The sequence below is a fragment of the Pinus tabuliformis genome, chromosome 9 (assembly GCF_031772625.1).
Source record: "Pinus tabuliformis cultivar Carrire ecotype Pingquan chromosome 9, CPIR1, whole genome shotgun sequence".
NCBI classification, from domain to species: Eukaryota; Viridiplantae; Streptophyta; class Pinopsida; order Pinales; family Pinaceae; genus Pinus; species Pinus tabuliformis.
Window position 1 is genome coordinate 1431110503 of NC_142307.1, and position 27030 is coordinate 1431137532.

Consider the following 27030-nt stretch of genomic DNA (forward strand, 5'->3'; position numbering starts at 1 on the left):
AATATTTATAGGGAAGGTGAGCAGAAAATCACATGGATTAATATCATTATGTATAAATGCTTGAGTAGGTTGTTTCAAAATTCTATATGACCTTCCTTCATGAACTTAAATTACTCTAATGGAATCTATACTAGATCCTTTGGTCCAAACAAGAACTTTTCCATCAACAAATGCTTCTATATCTCCTTTATCTCGGAGGCATGAAATAGAGACCAAATTTTTCTTCAAACCCAGTACATATAATGTGTTGCTAAGATAAACATTATCAAATGGTTCTAGCTCAATGGATGTCTTCCAAATGCCTTTGATTGCATAAATTTTTTTGTCTACAAGTTCCACCTTTTGAGATAATCTTCTTTCCATTAGACTTGTGAGGTTATCTCGATCTCCCATCATGTTCCTTGAGGCACCACTATCTACTAGCCACAAGTCTTCACTATTTGCAATAGAACCAGTAAGAGCAGAAAATAAAAAAATAAATCTTTATTACCTGGGTTTTTGTTCTTAGGACTCTTTGGAAGTTCTTCAAAATCTACTATGGAGACGTGTAGCTTTCCTTTTCTCTTTCTATCATTTGATATTTTAGGAGAATCACGTCTAAAGTGACCAAATTTCTGACATTTATAGCATTGAAATTTTGGCATATCTCTCTTTCCTTAAGGGGTACATATTCTTTCTTCATGTCTTCTTCCTTCATTTCTTCTTCCTCCATTTCTTCTTTAAAATCCAAATTTATTTCTTCCTCCACCTTTATTGAAACATGTTTCATAGGCTTGAGAGTCACCTTCTTCAGATTTTGAATCTTCCCTTTTGATATGAACCTCGATTCTTCTTGAGTACATGTGTTCCATAGTTCATCAAAGTTTGGAGCTTCTTTTCTAGCACATATTCCTACTGCAAATGAGTCCCATGATTCAGGTAAACCATTAAGTGTTGTAGTAACTATTTCCTTTTTAGGAATGATTTCATCAATTGCTTGAAGTTGATCTCTCAATTGAGAAATCCTCGTAAACTAGGAAGCTATAGTATCATTCCTTGTCATTATAACATCACGAAGCTCATTCTTAAAACTCGTTGCTTGACCAATATTGTAGTGTATAATCCAATTAGGGAATCATACATTTTCTTTGATGAGTCAATATTTGTGAGATATGGGATCAAATGATCTCTGACATAATCTATGATTATACTTCTTGTTGTAATATCATCTTTCTCACATTTTAATTTCTCTTCTTCTTTTCCTAGTTTAGTGACCTTACCCTTCACAATACCTAAGAGATCCTCTTTTATGAGAAGAAAATCAATCGTTGTTTTCCAAGCCCTAAAGTTTATAGCTCCTTCAAAAACAAAAATAACATCACGAAGCTCATTCTTAAAACTCGTTGCTTGACCAATATTGTAGTGTATAATCCAATTAGGGAATCATACATTTTCTTTGATGAGACAATATTTGTGAGATATGGGATCAAATGATCTCTGACATAATCTATGATTATACTTCTTGTTGTAATATCATCTTTCTCACATTTTAATTTCTCTTCTTCTTTTCCTAGTTTAGTGACCTTACCCTTCACAATACCTAAGAGATCCTCTTTTATGAGAAGAAAATCAATCGTTGTTTTCCAAGCCCTAAAGTTTATAGCTCCTTCAAAAACAAAAATCCTTCATATGGGAACCCATAGTAATGGCCAAGAAAAGAAATTATAGATATAGGGTTTTTCTTAAGAGTGATCTCTTACCAAAGCTTCTTCAAGAGTGATCTCAACATCTTATTCATCACCAAAGCTCTAATACCATGTTTAGTTTTCAACTGCAATATATACAAACACAATATTTCTAAAATATTGATAATTACTTCTAATGATATAGAACTTATTTTAGCAATTCCAATTTATCATTAAGCAATTATACTTCAGAAATTAAACCATAAAAACAGTAGATATCACAATGATCAAAGAGAACGCAATTTATACCCTGGTAAAACCCAATTAGGGGAAAACCCCAACAACCTTTTTCTTAGAGAAATTCTTCTTGTTCAACAAGAGATACATCTAATGTTGCTAGCCAACTATGAGGTCAAACTAAATAGCAAGGCTTATGGTCAAACCTAGTCTCTAGTCCCCAAGTCAAACCTCCAAACTACCCTGCAACTCGACCTAATCTAATCTACCCTAGGTCAAAATTTGGCCTCCAGGTCTGCCCAAAAATTCGGCCTACCAAGAAATTTGACCTACCCAGAAAACTGCCCAGAAGTGCACATGTGAGCTCGAGAGAGAGATATGTGAATTATAGAGAGAGAGAGAGAGAGAGATGGTCTCCATCCTTCTTTTCATCCTTCTTGTCCTTCTTGTCCTTCAGTCGGATGCCTTGAAACTAACTTACTTGTGAGAGGTTGAATGGTGCCTTTGTGGAGGAGGTTGAATGCCTTTATATGGTGTTCTCCCTGTACAAATTATGGTGCAGATTTGAAACTGCTCATGAATTTTTAATAAAAATCACAAGAAACAAACATACTTTACTACTCTGCGAAAGTTCATTCACAATTTAGAAAAAAAAATCAGACATGTAATAAGAAATAAAACACATGCAAATAGTAGTTTTCCTGGGGAAAGCAATTTGGCTAAAACCTCAATGCTTGTTTGCATTAATATGATGAATAAAGATGTATTACAATTTCTTTTGCTCAACTAAGCACAACCTGTAAGTGAATAACCTATCTCTCTTCTCACTGAGAAGCTTTGACCCATACTTAGTCAATTTTTGCCTCTGCTTGAGCCCCTATTTACTTGCGTAATTCATAAATAAATTAGGCCCCTATTATTTAGGAATTTATCCAAAATGGATTGCACAATTCCCAAGGTTGATCATCTGACTGCATGCAACACCTGTACACTCAATAATAGTCTACAACTGATGTTACACTACCTTGGAATCTCCACTTCAACTGGGTAATCGAATTCCCTACATGCACTAGCTATTTTGGGTTGATTGATCAGTTAACTAGATGATCAATGAGTTTGACTGAAGTCCCACTGCAAAACTAACCTTCTACTAATTCCTCCAAAAGTTGGAACTATTTAACTGAAAACAACTTGAGATAACTAGCCTTGATTGCTACAAATTAGTCATTACACATGCTTAATTGAACTCTAACTCCTAAAACTCGAAATTAGTAAGTAAACTAGGTGACACAAGCCATGTCACACAATTTAATTGCATCCAAGTTGTCTGCTAATGTGGAAATTTGAATTTTCTCAATCTAATCAAGGCAAAATCAAATTGAGAATTTCTTACTGCATTTTTCAACACTCCCTCTCAGCAAGAAATGGATTATCAACCACCCCTATCCTCCACCTATCAAACTCGAACTTCCCTCTTAACAAGGCCTTTCTTAAAATGTCAACATCTTGTTCCTCTGCCAAAATGTACTCAAGCAACATTATCCGCCTCTGCACACAACCCCGTAAATGGTGATACCAAATATCTATATGCTTGGATGTATCATGAAAAGCAGGATTCTCAAAGATCTTGATGCAACTTTTATTATCACAGTAATCATAGTTGGATTCATCATCTGACCAAGCAATCCAACAGGTATCTTTCTCATCCAAATCGCCTCACATGTTGCTCGACTTGCAGCCATGTATTCTGCTTTTGCCGAGCTAAGCGCCACATATCTTTGCTTCTTATTGTGCCAGGAAACAGTTGTGAACCCAAAAATTAAAATTCCACCTGATGTACTCTTTCGCTCTGATGGATTTCCCAACCAATCTATATCTATGAAGCCACATATCTTCACTCCCTTTGTCTGTCTATACCATAGTCCAAATTGGGTAGTGCCTTTGAGGTAGCATAAAACATGCTTAGCTTCCTTCAAAAATAATTTGGTTGGCCTAACCATAGCTTGGATTAGCTGGTTGACAGCATAGCACATATTTGGTCGTGTGTTCATCAAGTACATCAGCGAACCCACTAACTATCGATAAATAGTAGTATCCACTTCCTCACCTGAAGTGGCATCCTCCTTCCCCCAATTGGTCTCTAGAGGTGTCTCCATGGGTTTGAAACTCTCCATGCAAAATATTTGTAGTATCTCATTTGCATACTTTCCTTGAGAGACAAATAGTTCCCCATTGCCTTGGCATACTTCCAACCCGAGGAAGTATTGCATGAGACCCATGTCTTTCATTTCAAACTCCCTTGGAAGATTTGATCAACTGCTCATCACCAGTTAAAATTAAATCATCAACATATAATACAAAAATAAGAAATTTAACTTCTACCAAGATGTAATAGATATTTTCATCTGCTTCACTTTTGGTGAAGCCCTAACTGGTGAGATAGTTATCGATCATGTTGTACCAAGCACGGGATTCTTGTTTGACACCGCATAATGTTCTCTTAAGTCTGCACACATGAGATTCCCGATAAAATGTCTCAAATCCTTTTGGTTTCTCGATTTACACCTCCTCCTCAATAACCCCATTTAGAAATTTTGTTTTTACATCCATCTGGTGGATCTTCCACCCTGTTGTCACTCACTGCAAAATTTGTTTTCAGCTGACCAACATAGAAAAGAATAGAATATTTTGCAACCATATTTCAAGCCACATAAGCCCTCAAAGAAAAATTGGACCCCCTCAAATGGATAGTGCTCATAATTAGCTTTCCATAGTATATGGAACTCCTCAAATGGACTCTGGAATCAAAAGTTAGAGCAGATTGAAGTTGCCCTTTTGAAAACCAGAAAACAAGGAGAAAATGCCTAAGGGTAAAATCTCGGGTCCCAACATATCGGCGATCCTGCATATCGGTGGTCCCACACATTGTTGATCCCTCAATCAACGGTCCCACACATCATCAATCCCACATATTGGAGTTCTAAGGCATCGAAGCATCAAGAGATTGGCGCATCGCAATCAGTGATCAAACAGGTGACAACATTTTAAAGTTGTGATATCGCATGAAGTTCCTTTTGTGATTAAATTCGTAGGGATTGAGCCTCCAGTGTTAAAGTGTCAGCAAATTACAATGAAGCATTTACAAAGGAATTCAGTGGCAAAACCAAAAGAGGGTGGGCCTTTTCTCTCTCCTCTAGGGGGCCATGTGGTTGAATAAGATTGGTTTCGATAAGGGACACGTGGTGGATGACATCACCTTGACGTGGTAGTATGGTGGACATGTGGCATGTTGATCTAGGATTTTCAGGGTCCTATGGGGACATATCCACGTTACTTGTGCCACCACTTAGGAAGCGCCACATTGCAATAATGACATCACGCATCAGAGATCGGAGATCGACGATTGCAGTGTGTTGTGCCTTAAAAGGAAATCATCGATTGCAAACCTCCAATTGGGGGTCTCCGATATGGGGGTTGGCCTACAGTCATGAGATGCGCAAAAGGACCAAGGGTTACGCATAAAAGGTGATCGGAGTTCGGTGATCGGCGAAGTGAAGTGTTGTGTGCCAAAGTTTAATTGCTAATTGGAAATCGTCGATTGAAAGCCTCTGATATAGTGGTTGGCTTATGGTCACAGGAAGAGATGAAGAACAAGAGTTAAGCAGAAAAGGTGATCGGTGTTCGTTGTTTCATGAAGCCTTTTCAGTGTGAAGTCTTGATTTGTCGAGCTCTGATATTTGGCTAAGCACCCAATCATATGAAGAAAAAGTACTGAAAGGGCTCAAAGAAAAAGGGGCCTAAAGGGATCGGAACTCGTTGTTTCACAATGTTTTGCAATGTTAAGTGCCCATACTAGAGAATCCTCGATATCACACCATGGTTATTTTATGAGGCGTGTTGCGTTCCAATAACATGGTACAGAGCTTTGAAGGCATATGGGTCGGCAACTACAGTATTAAACGAAGGCATGGAGTGGTGGTAAATCAGTATGGGGCTCAGGGAAGACTTAATGCCTCAGCATGGAGCTCCACTCAATCATGCAATGTAGGACTACCAGATCGATCTCCGCTTCCACTGTGAGACAAGTCAACATAGTTGATCACTACCAACTCCAGAGAGTGGTGAAGCCAGACAGTTAAGGTGAAAGTGACAGGCAAACTGGTCGAATCATTTAGGCATAGACGTGGCCTGAGCAGACGCTGTAACAGGGGCGTTTGAGAGATATTTTCCTCCCATCATCATTATGTTTTCCTTTTTATTATTATTCTGTAATTTCTATATTTTCAAGAACGAGATCAAATCCGAATCAAATCATTGTAGGCAGCAGCCTTCGCACACCGATACAGCGAGTTTATCAGACAACTAGAGCTCGAGCTGGGATATTTTGTAACTATTAATTCAAAGCAACACCTATTCTTATAAATAGGGGGAAGAAACACTTAATAGTGGTTCCAAAATTATGCACCCATAGTGGTCCAAATTCTGTGATTCTACTTTGGTTCTAATCACCTGTTCATGAGGGACTCGAGCAATGTCTAGCTAAATGTAATGGAATACTATATTGGACTCATTTTGAGGACTAATGAAACTCTTTAGAGATTCCAATCATGGTTGTAAGAAATATGTTTTCCCCTCTGTCAATCTCATTTCATGTATGTTTCTCTTCTACTGAAACTATATAATGAAGTTGTTGGTCCCATTCTCTCATGGTTATATGTATGCTACTAAGTAGTAACAATACCTGTGTTATTTAAATATTTACTTATGTACCTTTAAGAGCACATATTTACATATGTTGATTAGTGATAAGTGTATCCATGAGCTATAGAACATGAAACCTTAATTCGGGCTCCGTAATTCCTATCATTCCATCTCTTCTGCTTTCCATCCTTCTGTTGGAACATTTCTGCTTAGGATTTTGTCGTGTTTACATCCCTATGCATCTATTTCCTTCCTTTCTCTCCTCCTCTTCACCTTTACCACAAATTCAATATTAAGTTGTTCATCGCTGTGTGTCGGTCATCATAACAAGACATTCCTCTTTGAGATCAACCCGATTCACCCCTTGTATTTGGAGTCATGTATCTTCTTGAGTTCACCTTGATGAAATACTATTTAAATAAGCACCCCTTTATCATATTTCCAAACTACGTGACAATTGGTGCAGCATACACCCCTCACTCATAATCTTCCATGCACTACTCTATCTAAGATGTCCTATGCACTGGTCTAAAATCAACCGAGAGGATGTCTCTAGGAAGATTTCTATATCTCCTAAAGCACTTGTGCTACAGGTGCTAGAAAAAGTGACAACATCTTTTTGGAACCATTGCCAAGGAACGAAACTGAAATATTTTTCCCTGGGTACGAAAAATATTTACATTCCCTCTATCAAGTGAGCAAGGGAAGTGTGGGTTTAAGGTCTCTCACATTGGCGACTCCACTATCTAAATTTCATTTTAAAAACCCTGAAAACTCCACTCTCTGAATATTAATTGTAAACACTCTGACGACTCCATTGTAAAGACATGGAGGAGAAGATAGAAGAGATGGAAAGGTTAATAAAAAACTCATTTTATAGACTTTAAAAACTGGAGTTAGAAAGTATAAACTGACAAAACTTCCAGGCTTCTAATCCATGTTTAAATCCCAATTACATAAGGCCTCCCCTACAAATATTGCAAGGGGAGAAGAAAGAATAGCAAGATCACACTCATCCTCCACTATATATAGAATATGATCTGGAGTAACAGACACCAGATGCAAATAAATTTCAGGGGAAATTATGTTCCTCTTTCTCTCATAAAGAACAAGAACTCAGAGCATATGAAGAAGAGGAGGAGGATATTGATGCAATGCTAAATGATTACGAGATCGATGATTACTGTAAACAGTTAATTGATCTCATGCAGGCTTAGTTGCACAAGAAATATTATTTGAGGTCATCCGGAAAGAGATCAAGACGGAAATATCAAAATGAAGGTACTCCTTCCCTAAAGCCTCCTAATCTAACTTATAAGGGAAAGGGGCCTTTAGATCCTGTTGTGCTATACAACAACCCTCCCCATTTCAAAAATTTTCATATAAAACTTTAATAAGAAATGGGTCCCCTTTTAGAATATAAATAAAATCAATAAAACATTTGAAAATAAATTTTTATAATAGGTTATATAAAATTTTCTTTTAGGATAGGTTAAATCACAATCGCAATTTTCAAATCTATCGAACCCATGAAATTCCTCTTGATAAGGACCGATCCGATTTGAATTATAATAAAACCTTATCATAAAGCTTTATCGAAGGAAAACAATTATAAAAGGAATATGTCGCATCGCACACATCCTTTATTTCAATAGTGGACTTAAAGTGTTCCATTGAGATCCGTCGATGCGATAACTCTATCGGAAATCGCATATCGCTACTCATCAAGAAGCCATCCCAAGTTTTCCATAGAAAACCTTCGATGCGATAAGCCAATCGCAATTGCGCATCGCTAAAATCATAAGACACATCCCAAAAGCCCCTTTGAAATCTTCTGATGTGATTTCATTATCGTGTAGCGCGCTTTCGATAAAGGCAAAACATGAAGTATTACGAACATGTGCGGTTTAAAGTTATAAGTCAATTATAAAGAAAATTTAAACGATTTATCAATTTTAAATCATGTCGCCTTCCCATGCCATCTCACCACTAATTGCAATCGTAACCATGCAAAGGAACCATTTAAGCATGGCATTTATAACTCTCGATTTGTGATATGCAATTATCACTAATCGTTGATCGGAAAGTCACAATATCCATTCTAAAAAAGGACCGTTATAAATTTGCGATGCAACATACCATCACGACATTAAAGTTTCACGTTGGAAGTTACGGGGAAATCATTAAGAAGCAATTATGGTTGAATCCTTCAAGGATTTCATCCGTTGTGGCTTAATATATCATAGATTCGTAGCATATATTATGCTTAATTATTATTAGTCCCGTGCACTGTGTATTAGCTTTGAACAAGTTTTTCCACCGTTGCATCCTTATGTTTCATTTTGCAGAGCAAATCTAAAATCATCAGTCCGGCAAAAATGTCTAAGAGATCTCGAAAAGCAAAGGTCCCCATCATAGCAAAAGATGAACCAGCAAAGTTGGTATTGATAGCTGATACTACCTGTTCAGGCCTTGGCAAGACTTCATGGGAGGGCATATATAATCTACTCGAAGCTGAGGATCCAAGTGAAATTGAAGAAGAAGGAGGAATGGTTGATTCAACTAATAAATCAGAAAATACTCTTAACGATTTAGCCAGCTCCTTCCTCCACAGAATAGCAACCCATGCGAAAGTGTTACCATACAATGACCTGGTGAGATGGGTAATATAGAGCATCAACATAACCAACAGAGCATTCTATACAGCCGATGGAAGGATGTTCAAGTCATTCAGGGCGAAAGATGTCAAGAATATATATCATTTGCCAAACCCCCAGAAACATTACAACAAAGCATTTTTAGAAACTTTCACCAAGGAGAACGATGTAGATTCGGACGCTATCAAGCAATGGAGACATTTTCCAAACAAGCATAAGCATGAATCCTCTGGTATGTACTTCGTGGACTCCTTAGCATCTCCCTATTTCTATGTTGGTGCTATGATATGTAAACTCTTTGGAGTCTCTGAGTCAGCTAGGTTTTCCATAGAAATGGTGCGTTTAATGGAAGCAGCAATTAACTCTTATGTCATGGATTGGGCAACAATTTTATCAGACAAAATGGCCAACCAAATCCTTGATTATAGAAGAAATAGGTATGTAACTACCCAGATAATACCCCCATTCTATGTGAATGCCTACATCATGATACCATATGTTTCAATTCTGACTACCCCATTCTAGGTTGGAAATGGACTCCTCGAGACCCAACTCCTATTCACATTTATCATAAGTATTTGTGGAAGGTCCATTATAAAAATCATATATATAGAATTTTCCATGGTTTTGTTTTACCCGTTCATCAGGCCATATTCAACAAACCTGCTCCTCGGTTATCTGATGAGGCCAACATTGACCTAACATCAATCGGCAGTTGGTTTGGTGAAGAAAAGTTCACCTATGTCAGACTTTTTTGCAGCACCACAGATCCACATGTTCTCCCCTTGTACATTCCTGATAAGCTATTGGCTAGAGAAATAGCTTACCAGATAATAGAAACAGGAATGTCCAAGAACCTCAATAAGTCCAAGAAACAAATGTGGCCTTCATTTCCCCTCCGTTGTGGTACTTACTCACTGCATGATTTCAAACATGCAGAGAAAGAAGCAGAGAAGATAAAAATTATGAAGTTAGTAATCATTCCTAAGAGACAGTATGATCCAAAAGCAGTGGCTTACAACTTTACCACTCAGGTGAAACTTGCCAAATTTGAACATGAGAAAGATGAATATGATGACTTGTTCACTTCGGCTGAGTTATTTTCACAAGTAAAACATCTAGCAAAGATCAAATTGGGAGCAGAGGGGATAGATAAGTTTATGCAGTTTAGGACACAGAGGTTACAAACACTACCTCTGGATTTATTGGCCACTACCCCTATGGTGCAGCAAGAAGGCCATAGTGAAGAACAAACTACTGAGAAGAGTCCTGAAAAGGAGAAGAGTCCCGAAAAGGAGCAGACAAATGAAAAGACCAGCGAGCTCCTAGATACCGATGTGCATATTGATTCCAGCTTAATCAAGGAATGGGAGCAGTTCGATCAAATGATCAAGAACCAGAATGACTCCCAAAACATCATTATACCAGAATCGCCCGCAACACAGGAGCCTATTGTTACTAGTACTACAATTGAAGGGGTAGTCGGCACAGTGAACACTCAGCATGACATTGAAATAATTCCAGAGAATCCTTCAGAAGAGATTGTATTGAAGGTAGAGGAAATACCACCCCTGGATGTATTTTACAGTCCAAAGCATAGGGTTGTGGTCAAAAGACAGAGGAAAAGGAGGAAAATTGACCAGGGAACATTCTCAACTCCTCAAGCTGAACTTATGAATGTGGTATGGAAAGACTCAGAAGTTAATCCTTCTGAGGATTTAACCAAGTTATCTCAATATGCAGGTGCCTATACAGCCGCTACAATGGACAAGGCTTCTGAAGTTAGCCAACTGATCAAGGAAAAGGATCTAATGATCACCCAACTTGAAGAGAAAACGGTAGTGGAACAGCAGAGGATCAGTCAGTTTGAGCAACAGCTAGCGAAACAAAAACAGCAGAATGAGCAACTGAAAGAACAGTTAAATCTGGAGAAACAAAAAATCAATCAGCAGGCTCTCCAGAAACAACAAAAGTTGTTTCAAGAACTCAGCAGGCTTCAAGCGGTAATTCAGCAGGAAAAGAAGGCTAAAGAAGAAAAAATTGCAGCTGCAATTACAAGTAGAGAAATTCAAGGGTTATCCGAAAGTTGGTGAATTCAAGAAAGAAGCCCTAGAAGTGACCAAAGCCTTATCTCAGCAACTAAATGTCCTTTGCCATAAAATATCATTGGTTGACCCATTGTGCACTATCATCGCATCACTCATTAACAAGCAGTTGACACCAGGATAGAATTTGAAAACACAGAGTATAAGCTCACAAAATTTCTCTCTTGGCAAAGTTCAGAAGACGGCATGGCTACTGTTGATGCCTCGAAAATCGCTGCAACAACATTGGGGGATAACCACCCGATCCGGACCTTAAAGCAGCTCCTTTTCCATTTGGTGTGGTGGCTCCGACTGTTCAACTAGGTCCAGTTACCTTCTCCCTATTGCTATTGGTTTATAATGTATCTTTAACTACCAATAGACAGGGACATCAAATCACTTCTTCTTGCTGATCAGGCAAGAGAATGACCCTTAAGCTGATTTGGGTTCAGCCAAACCACAACTAAAGTTTTGCCTCTTTGAAGAGAGGACTTAAAAGAATGTAGAATTTACTCTAAATGCAAGCTTATTCTATGATGCAAGCAAAAGAAACTAATCTAAATCCTATCTTAATTAGGTAGATATAGATCTAACCCAACTAAGAGCAAGATAATTAAAATATTGGGATTTAAATATGTCTTGTTTATAATGAATGTCAAGTTAATGAAGTAGTTCAATTAACTGATATTATGGTTACCAAAACACATTCTATTGAGACCTTAAAACTGAAATAATAAACCAACAACATTCAAGAAGTAGTTCACAAAATGATATTGATTAGCAAATCAATAAATCCAATAATTGAATAATGATATGTGGAAATAGTTCACAACACATTATCATTCAATAAATCAGTTTCATAAGACAGATTTCAGAGTAAATAGTTACTCAAAAATGAGAAATTAATCCATAAAAACAGAGATACATAATAACAAGATTGAGACAAATTACCCATATTGACAATAGTGCACAAAAATGAATAAAATGACACATTCCTGTCACCTTAAAATTAAAACTGATATTTGAAACAGTAGTATTAGAAATACCAATTTATTGCATCCATTTCTCTGTCCTTGGTCTCCAACAGCCCTTTACATTGCTTGAACTTCTGCTTTCAAAACTAGAGCCACAATAGTGCAAGCTTTGTTCTTCATGCATAATTCAATATACAAAGGGAAAATCCTCAATAATCCCCAGATCTGAGATTTTTCACTCCTCCCTCCTACAACTCTAAATTCCAATTACAATAGTGCTTTCATGGAGTCTAAAATTGCAGAGGAGAGCAGCCCTTTTTACATTCTGCAATCTGTTATTTATAATATTTGTGAAGGAATTTTGGAGAGGAGAGTTTGTTGAAGAGAAATCTGTCAAATATAATTTTACTTGCTCCTAATTCTGATCTTCAATTGCTGGAGCATTCTCATTGCTTGAAATCCTTTTCTCCATATCTTTTCCACTGTTTTCCTGCAAAAGAAATCAAAATAAATTAAAATGCAATCAAAATATCATTTCTGGCAATTGAATCAAACCCAATCAAATTCTATTTTAAATAAATAATTGAAAATAAAATATAAGCTCTGCATTGATGCTTGGAATGATTTGAGTGGCAAAGGATATTATTGACCAATGGATCTGCAATTAGAAGAGGCTTTGGATAAATGAAATTGAAGAAAATAACTCAGAAAATTGATTTTGTTTTTCAAAATTCGGAGCCTGATCTTCTGCCTGATTTTTGACCCAATAAATGAGTAAATCTGTTGGTGAAACCTCTTCCAAAATGTTCTCCTTGATTTTCTCTTTTCAATGAGCCGTCCTAGGCCTCATTTGGCCAAGTATAACTCAATTTGTGAGCTTCCAAAGTTGATGGGTCAAATCTGGCATGAATCTGGAAATTCTGTTGCTGGGCTAAAAAAAATCAAAATTCTCATTAAAAATTAAATCCTAAATTAGAATTCTAATTAATTCTAAATTAATTGTTAATTATAATCTAAACTAATTATTAATTAATATTAATCTATTTATTAATTAATATCTAACTAATTGATATCATTAACTATTTATAACTGATTAAAATTAATCTAAATCATACTTAATTTTAATCTATTTAAATTGATTATATTATATATATTAATTAAGTTAATAAATATTATTTATAATATTAAATCATCTCTACACTATGCCATTTTTCACTTATTCAAACCAACGTAAGTGTTAGTAAATTTCGAAATTCAAACCAACGCAAGTGTTATACTAGTCATGCTTTAATGCCCCTTTGTTTAATGCACATGGTTTGATGTTTTATCGCCGATCGGGAGAAGTGAGGTATCGGGTATCTCAAATATGTTACAATGTTAAAGTCCCCGATGCGATATTGCATCGGGGCATCGGGGGCATGGTTTATGGGGTTTTGAAATATGTTGCGAATCCAAACTTGCGACCCGATATCGCATAAACTCTCGATACGATATATATTATTTATTTATTTTTTATATTAAATTTTAATTTAATTAAATTAATATTTAATATTATTTTTTATTTTGGTTTTGATTTTATTTTAATGAATTTTAATTAAGTTGTGAAATTATCTAAACTACAGCTACTTGAAAAATAATTAAAAATAAAAATAAACTACAGCCACTTGAATGTTTGGGTTTTTTAAGTTTAGGATTTGATTTGGAAATTAGAGTGAATTTCTTAAAACCCCGATAATTAATAATTTAGCTGCATGACTAAAAATGAAAAATGTTAGTAAAAACTTGCTACGGGTTAATATTTAAAATGAATGCCTTATTGAACTAATTTATTTACAAAATGCAATATTGTACATTTTATACATTTTTAACCCAGGCTAGATAAATGATGAGACTTCAAAGGAGTGCCATTTTCAAACCAGTTGACCAAATGAGGCGAAACAAGCGTCAATGTGAAGCTTATAAAAAATCGATTCTAGCAAAGCAATCAAAACAAGAATCCAAAGAAAACTAAAAATTAACAAAAGCGTAGGGCAATCAACTAAAATAAAAATCCAAAAAGGTATTTAGCCAAATTTTTATAGAAAGGGTCCCCATTATTTGAAGTGAACACATCAATAATGGGGGGTTGTGTTTTTACCACAACAATGGCGACACGCGGGAGAAGAACCAGTTATCTCTGTTATGAATGAGATTTTCCTAAAATTAAAGCAAAAATAATTAAAGAAGAGAAAATTATGCTTGAAATGCTTGACTAAGTTTATTAATCTGAATAAAAACAGGAATCATCTAATTGTAATTTTTCTCAAAATTTCTCATGAATTAAAATATTTCAAAACTCTATATCAATCCTTAATTAGTTGTAGAGATAAAGCAAGTGTCACTTTACAGCTTAGCTTTTAAAATATACTCCTTTGTCATAGGTAGAGCCACTGCTGCCAGCAAACATCTATAGTTTCGACAGGGTTACCTTTTAATCATAAATGATTCAGAATCCCATCTGTTTAAGAATTATTGATCTAGAGATAAATCCATTTATATATGTATTTTTTTTTTTCTATTTTTATTTTTTTTTTTAAATAAATTTTAAAAGCCATTGTCCTAGTATGGTAGCCAGATAGTTGACAATGCCATTCACTGGTTAAAATTGGGCTGAACAAGCTGGCTCATGATGAGACCCCTTGTCTCATAATTGTTTGCAATCATAAGCCATTACCCTGGTTTGTTTAGCAATTTTGGTAATGTCAGCCTATTTTTCCCCTATGATCATGGTAAGCAGGCTCACGATGAGACCTCTTATCTTTTAAGTTTAAATATATTTCTGGATTACACTCTAGAAAAATAAAACTCTTTGGGACAGGGAGAATCATTGACTCCTTAAGAGTTAAGAATGACAATTTCAAAGTTGAAGGTGCTTTGCTGTAAAGTGTCTTTACTTGGTTAAAAATAACTTTTCTTGACTGATAATAGAACTCTGAAAGATCTTAATAAAACTTTGAAATCTCAAAATGATTACAGTTTGATGAAAAAGAAATTTTCAGATTTTATGATACTTTGCCAACTTCTCTTGATTGGTAATCTCTTCCTTAAGTATGTCTAGCTTTATAATAAGAAAATCAAACTTCACTAAGAGATTTAAGAAAAAGCTAATAGGTGACTATTAACAATTTTTTTCCATGTATGCTGACCATTGTTAGGTAACAAGAAGACCTTCCATATAAATAATGGCAAAGTCACCAAAATCAAAACTGAAAACCAAAAGAAAAGAAGTCTTATGCTAAAATGAGAAGAGAAATCAGCAAACAAAAATAAAAACAAAGAAATCTCTAAAAATGGAAAGGAAAACCCAAGTCTCGCAAGATAAACTCAAACAAGAATGTTTATACCAATGTCTCCAACAATATGAAGAAAAAGAAAATAAGCATGTAATCATTCCTTCTTATGTTGAGATTTAGAAAAACATACCTTGCAGAGTTGTGAATGCTTTAGGCTTTTAGATATCAGTGATTGTAAAATTCAGCCATAATGAAAACTTTCTGTATGATATTAATCTTCTTGTTTCAAAGCATCATATTGATCATTTTCTAATAAAATGAATGCTTAAAGAAACAAACTAAAGGTTCAGAAACTTCCTGGTGTGGCTGTTTCAATGAGGATTATCGCTGCTTCTTGAAATAAAGCTAGGAGAAGAGTATGGACTTTCGAAAATATGATCTGGCAGAGGATTGAAAGCTTTAAATGGAGAGCTGCAAAACAGAGTCTTATATCAGCATAATTTAAAAACAAAAATGAAACTAGAATGATGAAATGGAAATTAATGAAAATGGGCACATGAATCTTACCATTGGATAATTGCTTTTGATCTTACCTGAAAGGTATCAATTTCCCCAAACTAGCTGACTCCTTATTTTAATTATCATTAAAAACATGAAGAAATCCCACTAACCAAAATCCTATAACCCAAAATCATTATTTATTTTATTTAAACTAAAGCAAGCAGTAAAATGTAAAAATATAATGCTTAGTGCTCAGGGGAATTGAAATAAAAAAAATGCATCAGAGATGAGAATGAGAATTTGCAGTAATGACTATTCCTCAAAATATTATAAGTTTCATATAAACTCCATGATTTGATAAATTGTCCAGAATCAAGACCAAATCCAAGTTAATAAAATTCAACTATGAAGATAGAGAGGTCTTGAATTCCATTTTTAATTATGGAATTATATATTTAAAACTAAAATGTATGAGAAATTGAAATGATTTTTGTATGCTGCAAATTTGTCATCAATTGCCTTTTTCCCATATTGGTTACCCAAGCTCGTTTTAACACATCGCTTCATCGGATGATCCACACAACATGTTTCTTCATCATGCTTTTAGTTTAATTTGCAAGACTTCAATTTTATTGCTATGCCATATATTGATTAAATGTTAACGGCTTAGAGGCATGCATTGGAAGTTCTTGCATCAAAGGTTGCAATGACGAATTGCCGATATGAAAATATGCGATGAGAAGTTGTACTATGAGATAGAGCGATCGCATCATTAAAGAAATATTATATCGGGGGTGGGGGCATATTTACACTGTGCTTCCCACATCGCGCATCGCACATCGCAGAATCAGAGATTTGATGTAAGCATAAATAACAATGCGACGAAGCGATTGCGATATCGGCGATTGGCAAACTTTTGGTACCCGATATAACACGATATGATTCTTGTGATGCCGATGTGCGGTGAATGTCGTAGCTAATCGGCGATCGGCAATCGGCACAATCGGCAATCTTGAGCACATGATGTAACCATTCTCGATACGCCGACATGCGATGAAAAGTGGACCCGATAACTTTATGATGAAAATTTGATAACATATCGGATCCGAGACATCAGCCCTTTAAAAGTTATGCTCTTACCATTATTGCGATTAAATGGACGCGATAATTTTATAACTTTGATTTGAATTTCGTATCGGATCCGGAATTGGTCATCGCAATATCGGCAAAGTCGATTATTATAGATCGGCGATTCACGATAATGATAGTATACTTCAACTGCAAAGCTCCGATATGCGAAATGCGATATGGCATATGAGTAAGATAATACATCGGAGGTCTTTGATGAACAATTTGTTATCAAAAGAAATGCTAAGAACTACTTCCGATGAAATCTTTTGATGCAAATGGTCTTATGATATTCCTTGAAATTTCAATTGGATTTTCTAAGTGAATAAAAGAAAAATTAAAAAATGCTTAAATTCTAATGCATCACAAAAATTTCCCTGAGCCTATTGCAAATTTGAAATGGGTTTACTGCTTACTTCAAGTTTTTGAAAACAAATGAAAACCTGTAAATAAAATAGAACACGAATCAAAAATAAACTAAGGAAAAGAGAAATTAATAAGAGATGAGAACGAGCTTGCAAATGCGTACCTGGAAGGAAATTGTCTGCAAATTTTACCTTATGAATCTTCAAATTCTTCCTTTGATTTATCAAATTTTCCTTTTGTTTAAAATCATCTCATTATTTATTCTAAATCTAATTGTGCAATCAGCCTAAATAAAATCTGTTTATTCATGTTCAGGAAATATAAAATTTACCAGAAATAAATATAAAAATAGGCTCCCTTTTTGAGTTGAAACAACAATTTATAATCTCTGCTTATTCTGAATAACTTGAGAAGAATCCGTATTGTTATAGCGACTGTTCAATAATACCTTTAGTAAATGAATATGATGCGTTTTACAGCATCAGATAATAAACTAAAGATTAGAATGAGATTAAGCCATTAATTGTAGAAAAATATCAAAACAGATTTGAATGTGTGCACTTGGCAAAATGGACATCCTTAAGATCAGTGTTTGGAAAATTCTGAAAGGTTAGACTGACTAATAATGATTGAATTAGAATTAAGCTTATCATGGACAGTCATACATTTCATGGGATAATGGGATCATGAAGCTTTTATATCCTCAAATCCTTACCATATAAATTTCAAAAGAAAATCTTAGAAGGAAATCCCGAAATGAAGAAAAGTGGCTTTGAGGCAATCGATACCAAGTGCAACTTTAATTGAATTTAATCAAGACATTATTCAAAATAGGCAGAGTAGAGATATCGCTATAAGAAATTTCAAAAAGGAAAGCAAGAATTAAAATTTTCTGATAAGGAAAAATGTTTCCACTGAACATGTATGAGAAGGCTGATTGCTTTGTTTTATTTTTAATCTACAGAACTGTTGAAAATAAATTAACTACATAAAACAAACTAACTAATTTAATTCTACTCCTATTCTAACCATATGCATGAGAATGACTAGGTATAGTCATATTTCCAGTGTAGCCATTTTCTCATTTTAATCGCTGCATGTATGTACAGTTCAAATGTTAGTAATAAAAATACAAATCTAATTAAACTAAGAAAATTAAATATGAAATCAGAATATACAGTTATTGTTAGTAACTTATTTAAAATCTCTTTCTCATGAAATTTCCTTTCCAATTGAATACCAATTGGATCATAGAAATCTGGATGGATTTCTATTAAAAATTGGGAAATATTCAAAGGAAGAGATAACAGGCCAGATTGTGAAGATGAGCATTTAGATTCTTTGACCTGAAAAAATTTGTTAGTGTTATGTACAAATGTTAAATCATTGACAATTTTCCTTGAAGGAAAAATTTCCAAATAATTTTCAAATGAGTCAATGAAAAATGGATGGAAGCCTTTCAAATAAAATGGCAATTTATTAATTGAATTGAATTGCTGGCCAGATTGCAAAAATACATTCTCTCGTTGATATTGTCTTTGAGAAGATAGAAGCTTTTGATAAGCGATGAACATCGATTGACATTGATATGTTAATAGTTTTCTATGTTCATGGTTATAATATGAAACTTCAATTTCCCAATTCGGCAATGCATCAATTGAGTGTTTGATAGTAAGGTGTTCAATATGCCAGCGAAAAGTGTGAAAAATTTGCAAAATAAAATCAGAAAATAAATCTAAGTTTAAACAAAATAGCTGTGAAAGAAAAACTAAAATGAAATCACTATTTGTACAACTAATGTTACAGCACATTTGGGATCGTCTTGAAATGATTTCATTTTCACAAGGAATGGCCAGAATTATGGAATTTGAAAAATTTTGAATTCCAACTTGTGAATTAGAAAACAAATTATGATTATGAATAGGAATGAGAGTTTGATCCTCATATGAATCATAAATTGGAATGTTTTCTTGAATGGTGAAATCATGAAGATAATTTGCTACTCTAAAATGAGGATTAGTTGGGACAATTCCTAAATTGAAGCGTTCCTCATCCTCAGATGTTATTTGAATTTTATTATGAGGATTCTCTTGAGAAGAATAAAAATCGACATCCTCAATGTCAGAGTAATCATCATAAATGACCTCACAAGATTGTCTAGAATTCCCTTTGATTTCATCCAATATACCAAAACAAGGAGGAACAAAAATTTCATGTTCATTAGTGGCAAAAGAATGATCAATTATTATTTCTTTATCTTGATAAAACTTTAATGGTAATTCATTTAAATCATCCTCTTTAATTTCTGAAATATCATTGATACTAAGAGGAAAAATATTACCATTATTGAAAATATCAGGATAAAGGGAAAAATGTGAACCTGAAACAATGCATTTAAAACTGTCTCTGTTTGAGAGCTCTTGTGCATTATGCTCATTGTAAATTTCAGATTGCAGATCATTCCTTTGCGTGCATATGCTTTCTTGAAGAACGCTGCTTTGCTTCTCTGATTTTGGCATTTGCTCATCATGGAGAAATTCAGAAATTTGTACAGCAGTTTGCAGTTTATTTACTTTGATTGCTGCTTGTACTTGCTGATTTGCGATTTGATTTTCCGAATTTACTTCAAAGTAGCTTTCAGATTTCAAGGCGGTTTTTTCTCCAAAATTGCTGCTGTTGTCTTCTTGCATTTTATTAGAAATATTTTCCAAGCTTTGTGAAACCACTTCATCACCATTTATTTGCACATCCATATTGGGATTTTCATTTGTATTGGAAGGGGATGGAACAAAGCTTGAATCAATTTCATATGGATTGGGAATGGTTGGAAGAGAAAAAATATATTTAAACCAATCTAATGATTCTTCTTCTGTAGGTTTATCTTCGTCCTTAAATCTTAAACAATTCAAGTGAAATCGAATATGAAAATCATTAACAGACTCATTTTTAAACCTTCGTAGATATTCAATTTCTTCACATACCTGTTCATAATCGTAGCCGTCAAATTTACAAATGAAAATTGTAACAAATTGATCCCAGCTGTGGATTGAAGCAACTGGAAGAGTTCTACACCAGCTTCTGGCTTTTGCCGCAAATGTGAGAGTAAAAATTCTGCATAAAATGCCTTCATCAATTCCTTGAAAATCATATTTTGAAACATTTTGAATAAATTGAAAGACATGGTTAAAAGCAGAAGAATTCCCCTTACCATTAAACTTTACCTGAGACAAGAGTCTTACCACTTCGGGTGGAGTATTAGAGGATGCACGTCCATGGATACAACTCCAAATTGGAAGTTTAAGAGGAGCCATCACAATAAATAAAATATTAAAAATTGAAAAGACTCCAATAGACAAAATCTCAGGCCCTCCTTCTAGCCCCAAAAATGTTGATGCCTCGAAAATCGCTGCAACAACATTGGGGGATAACCACCCGGTCCGGACCTTAAAGCAGCTCCTTTTCCGTTTGGTGTGGTGGCTCCAACTGTTCAACTAGGTACAGTTACCTTCTCCCTATTGCTATTGGTTTATAATGTATCTTTAACTACCAATAGACAGGGACATCAGATCACTTCTTCTTGCTGATCAGGCAAGAGAATGACCCTTAAGCTGATTTGGGTTCAGCCAAACCACAACTAAAGTTTTGCCTCTTTGAAGAGAGGACTTAAAAGAATGTAGAATTTACTCTAAATGCAAGCTTATTCTATGATGCAAGCAAAAGAAACTAATCTAAATCCTATCTTAATTAGGTAGATATAGATCTAACCCAACTAAGAGCAAGATAATTAAAGTATTGGGATTTAAATATGTCTTGTTTATAATGAATGTCAAGTTAATGAAGTAGTTCAATTAACTGATATTATGGTTACCAAAACACATTCTATTGAGACCTTAAAACTGAAATAATAAACCAACAACATTCAGGAAGTAGTTCACAAAATGATATTGATTATCAAATCAATAAATCCAATAATTGAATAATGATATGTGGAAATAGTTCACAACACATTATCATTCAATAAATCAGTTTCATAAGACAGATTTCAGAGTAAATAGTTACTCAAAAATGAGAAATTAATCCATAAAAACAGAGATACATAATAACAAGATTGAGACAAATTACCCATATTGACAATAGTGCACAAAAATGAATAAAATGACACATTCCTGTCACCTTAAAATTAAAACTGATATTTGAAACAGTAGTATTAGAAATACCAATTTATTGCATCCATTTCTCTGTCCTTGGTCTCCAACAGCCCTTTACATTGCTTGAACTTCTGCTTTCAAAACTAGAGCCACAATAGTGCAAGCCTTGTTCTTCATGCATAATTCAATATACAAAGGGAAAATCCTCAATAATCCCCAGATCTGAGATTTTTCACTCCTCCCTCCTACAACTCTAAATTCCAATTACAATAGTGCTTTCATGGAGTCTAAAATTGCAGAGGAGAGCAGCCCTTTTTACATTCTGCAATCTGTTATTTATAATATTTGTGAAGGAATTTTGGAGAGGAGAGTTTGTTGAAGAGAAATCTGCCAAATATAATTTTACTTGCTCCTAATTCTGATCTTCAATTGCTGGAGCATTCTCATTGCTTGAAATCCTTTTCTCCATATCTTTTCCACTGTTTTCCTGCAAAAGAAATCAAAATAAATTAAAATGCAATCAAAATATCATTTCTGGCAATTGAATCAAACCCAATCAAATTCTATTTTAAATAAATAATTGAAAATAAAATATAAGCTCTGCATTGATGCTTGGAATGATTTGATTGGCAAAGGATATTATTGACCAATGGATCTGCAATTAGAAGAGGCTTTGGATAAATGAAATTGAAGAAAATAACTCAGAAAATTGATTTTGTTTTTCAAAATTCGGAGCCTGATCTTCTGCCTGATTTTTGACCCAATAAATGAGTAAATCTGTTGGTGAAACCTCTTCCAAAATGTTCTCCTTGATTTTCTCTTTCCAATGAGCCGTCCTGGGCCTCATTTGGCCAAGTATAACTCAATTTGTGAGCTTCCAAAGTTGATGGGTCAAATCTGGCATGAATCTGGAAATTCTGTTGCTGGGCTAAAAAAAATCAAAATTCTCATTAAAAATTAAATCCTAAATTAGAATTCTAATTAATTCTAAATTAATTGTTAATTATAATCTAAACTAATTATTAATTAATATTAATCTATTTATTAATTAATATCTAACTAATTGATATCATTAACTATTTATAACTGATTAAAATTAATCTAAATCATATTTAAATTTAATCTATTTAAATTGATTATATTATATATATTAATTAAGTTAATAAATATTATTTATAATATTAAATCATCTCTACACTATGCCATTTTACATACCTTTTTTCACTTATTCAAACCAACGTAAGTGTTAGTGAATTTCGAAATTCAAACCAACGCAAGTGTTATACTAGTCATGCTTTAATGCCCCTTTGTTTAATGCACATGGTTTGATGTTTTATCGCCGATCGGGAGAAGTGAGGTATCGGGTATCTCAAATATGTTACAATGTTAAAGTCCCCGATGCGATATCGCATCGGGGCATCGGGGGCATGGTTTATGGGGTTTTGAAATATGTTGCGAATCCAAACTTGCGACCCGATATCGCATAAACTCCCGATGCGATATATATTATTTATTTATTTTTTATATTAAATTTTAATTTAATTAAATTAATATTTAATATTATTTTTTATTTTGGTTTTGATTTTATTTTAATGAATTTTAATTAAGTTGTGAAATTATCTAAACTACAGCTACTTGAAAAATAATTAAAAATAAAAATAAACTACAGCCACTTGAATGTTTGGGTTTTTTAAGTTTAGGATTTGATTTGGAAATTAGAGTGAATTTCTTAAAACTCCGATAATTAATAATTTAGCTGCATGACTAAAAATAAAAAATGTTAGTAAAAACTTGCTACGGGTTAATATTTAAAATGAATGCCTTATTGAACTAATTTATTTACAAAATGCAATATTGTACATTTTATACATTTTTAACCCAGGCTAGATAAATGATGAGACTTCAAAGGAGTGCCATTTTCAAACCAGTTGACCAAATGAGGCGAAACAAGCGTCAATGTGAAGCTTATAAAAAATCGATTCTAGCAAAGCAATCAAAACAAGAATCCAAAGAAAACTAAAAATTAACAAAAGCGTAGGGCAATCAACTAAAATAAAAATCCAAAAAGGTATTTAGCCAAATTTTTATAGAAAGGGTCCCCATTATTTGAAGTGAACACATCAATAATGGGGGGTTGTGTTTTTACCACAACAGCTACTAATCTACTGAAAATCCACGAATCGCACAAAGAAATCTTGTTTTCGGAGTGGGAATCACAGTTAATAAAGGCCGAAAGAGCTACTTCTAGATCCAGGGCTACAATGAACAGCGTGATCAAGTTGGTAAATGATAGCTCATATCTAGCTAACTTGATCTCTGATTGCTCTCCAGGAAAGCTCCCGAAAGCAAAAGCACTAAATGATCAATGGAGACAGGATCTGGCCAGCAGAGAAGAACAAATCGGCAAAGTGAAAAACTTAACTTGGGATGCATTTTGGTTTTTCCTAGTAAAGCCACACAGCTAGCAAATGGCCACCAAATGCCTTGTCGACGCTGTCAATCTCATGGTTCCTGAATTTTCAGATGCTACATACACAGCTCAACTACATTCTAGGCTTAGTCATCCTCCGGAAATTCAGCAAATGCTCTCAATTTGTCAACTGCGAGTGCAAGAGGAGAAGTAGATACAATGAATCAGTTCAAAGGCTATCGCACTAATATTTTCATAAATCAAATCCCATATTTTCATGTTTGCAGTTTCAACAGCTCAAAGCGATTTTTATTGACAGTTAGTTTTTATTTTATTATTTAAACCCTTTCATGTCTTTTAAGAAAGGGTCCTCAATTTGCATAAAACTTGATTTGAGAAGTTACACTTTTGTACTTCTGAATATATTTTTATCAGTAGTGGATCAAGGTTCTATATTTTTTTGAAGAAACTTTTTCAAGATCTGCACTTTTGTATCTCCTGGAAGTTATCTCAAATAAGAAAGTGGAATCGGAGTGTTATTTGCATTGGAAAGACTCAAATGCATGCGGTATTTCTATCACTGTTCTTTTGTCTTGTTTCCTTATGTGATGAAGCATTCCTTTTAAAAGTTGTTATTGTTGATGTATGTATGCTCTTCAAAATAATTCTTTATCATGTCATTTCTGAAGATTTAGAATTGTTATACTTTAAAGATATATGTCAGCGATATACATTGTTATGAATGCGATATGTTTTATTAATAATTACTTTGTTTAATTTCTTAAACAAAGTAATCATTATCTATGAATGCATCTTTCTATCGATCAATAATTCATCTATATGATTATTTGTCTGTTAGAAATAATCAGAAATCACATTGTTAATACATTACCCGGGTTAGATAAGTATATTTGTATATTTTTGAGTTATAGGTTAAAGCACTTATCATCCTTATTATACATTATAAAAAAATCATCCATCAAACCATTCATTATATGGGAAACTGGTCCCATAATATCCAGTCGGAGCCACCACACCAAATAGAAAAGGAGTTGTACTAAGGTCCGGACCAGGTGGTTATCCCCAATGTTGGTGCTAGGATTTTAGAGTCATCAATATTTTTGGTGCTAGGAGGGCCTAAACTGTGAATGGCAAGCAAATCCCAATCCATAGGCTAATCTAATAGTAAAACCCCCTCACCATCTCCTCCAACTTCTCCTTCAAATTCTAAATCTCCTATTTTTAAGTGAGAAGTTGAAAAGGAAAATACAACACCCACTGCTGAAAACTTAAACACACCTGACAATTCTTCTCTTGAACCCCCTGAAGTATAGTCCTTGATTCATAAACTCTAAGGGTTTTCGATATCCCAAGAACAGTCTGAGTTATCCCAAGGCAGTGTGACTTCACAATATATTCCATCTCAGCCTCTTACTAGAGCACAGAGTGAAAATCTTGGTATTCCACCAACTGAATTTCCTTTGCCAAGTCGAAAAAGAGCTAGGAAGACACCTTTAGAGTCTAACAGTGAGATCCTTTCCTCATCATCATCCATTCCATCTAAACCATTGCAAAGTCATCCATCTGTTTCACAACTCCAAATCATAGTCCAAAAGGGTACAGGTACTCCAACATCCTCTACCCAATCATTTTCAACTTCCTCCTCACCTTCTTCTACCATTAGCACAACAATGGCACAACCTCAACCAAGGCCATGGACCAATCCAGGAGTTATCGCAATGCCTGCACCCTTGAGTCAATTACCAGCCCATCCTGAAAAATGGTTGCCAAAGTTTAATCCTGACATTGGCATATTAGCAGAAGAACATATAAACAATTTCATGTTGTCAATAAACTTGAATGGGGTAACAGAAGAAGATGTTGTTGTTAGGCTATTTCCATACACTCTACAAGGAGTAGCTGGATCGTGGTATTTTTCATTACCACCAGGATCCATCAATAGCTGGGATGCTTTTCAGGAGCAATTTTTAACCAAGTTTGGAGATGATAGGTCCACAGCGACTTTGATTAATGATCTCTCCAATCTAAAATCTGAATCAAAGGAACCCATCAAAGACTTCAACTCCCGATTTAATAAACTGCTGAATAAAATTCCTGCAACATCCAAGCCTAGTGAAGAAGTCCGAAGCGAATGGTATATCTCTGCCTTGCCTTCAAACATAGCCATCTTCGTTGATAGGGCTGCCAAACCCACATTAGCAGAAAATATGAAGGAAGCGATCGTTGTTGAAAAACGTATCATTGCTTTGGAAAAGAAAAACGCTCTTGAAGAAAGAAAATCCAAAAAGGTTACTTTCAAAGATGAATCAAAAAATAAAGTAGTTAAAGACCCATATGACATGGAAGGTTTACAAAAGGTTCTGAAAACTATGTCCAATGAAATGGTGGAAATAAAAAAGCAAGTAGCTGAAACTTCTACTAAAAAACCATTTAGAAATTTTAGAAGAAATCAATCAACTGACCCTAAACCACCTAATTCTATATGCAATGCAGAATCATATTTAGATGATGATGAAGATGAAGACACAGTTTTGTCATCAGAGGAAACAGAAGAAGATGAAACATTTGAATGTCATGGAATGTGGGACTTTATCTTGCCTAACTCTGATACTAAAAGTGAACAATAAGCTCTCCCAGTAAATACCAAAAGTAAAAAAGTAGCAAAGCCTATTCAAACAAATCCAAAGAAGAAAAATTCAAGCCCTATTGCTAAAGACAAAGCTCCCATGAAGAAAACTCCAGTTGTGCCTACCCAAAATCAACCATCATCCTCTAATCCTCCATCATCATCTAAAACTTTAGTAGTATCTAACTCTATGGATTATAACATCGTGGAAGACATGAAGAAGACTCGAGCAAATATTTCT